This window comes from Solanum tuberosum, unplaced genomic scaffold (genome assembly GCF_000226075.1).
Source record: "Solanum tuberosum cultivar DM 1-3 516 R44 unplaced genomic scaffold, SolTub_3.0 scf00120, whole genome shotgun sequence".
Lineage (NCBI taxonomy): Eukaryota > Viridiplantae > Streptophyta > Magnoliopsida > Solanales > Solanaceae > Solanum > Solanum tuberosum.
Window position 1 is genome coordinate 1,078,305 of NW_006239047.1, and position 906 is coordinate 1,079,210.

Genomic DNA, 906 nt, shown 5'->3' on the forward strand with positions numbered 1-906 from the left:
TTTCTAGGAAATTTCCTTCCCAAACGTCTAAACTCTCCATATTCTTCATTTTCAATGTTTCATGTTGGTATACATTATCAGAATATCATTGTTGGATATTGTGTTTATTTTGGAGTTTAACTACCTCTATTTGGTTCATTATGTTGGTTAATTTTTTGTGAGAACTTATTGTGAGTTTGGTTTATAATAGAACATTTCAACAAAAATGTGTGTTTTTGGTATATAATATAACTATGTGTGAGATTGGTATATAATACCAACATGTCAGACACTATATACCAGCATTATTACATGTTTTAACGTAAGTAGTAGTTGAAAGATTCGATGTATGATGTTGGCATGTAATACCAACATTTTATTCAAAATAGAATCCTTTACTTTAAGTAGTGGTTTCATATTCAATGTTTCATGTAGGTATAAATTACTAGAATATCAACCATTATATACACCAATTTTTACTATAATTTTTGTTTACACAACTATACCAATTGTGTATGTGTTGGGTATTTATAGTACAACTATTATTTTAAACATTTTTAGCATTATTATACATAATTTCTTACGTTAATGATGTCTAATATAAACCAAACTTTTCACTTTAACTAGCTTTAAGTGTAGTCAATGTTTCAGGTTGGAATATTATACCAGAATATCATCTAGTATATACCCCTCATTTATTACCAATACTTGTGCCAATTTTACCAGAAGTACACCAAATCGGTACGTGATAGCCATTATCTACATCCATTTTTGTTAACATTTTTCAGTACTACTCCAAAATTATACCAAAAAATTTACGTTAATGATGTGTATTAATTTTGGTTCCAAACAAAAAAATATTTACTCTAAGTAATGTTTTCAATTCAATTTTTATCAATATTTGTGTTATTTCACAATAAGCACACC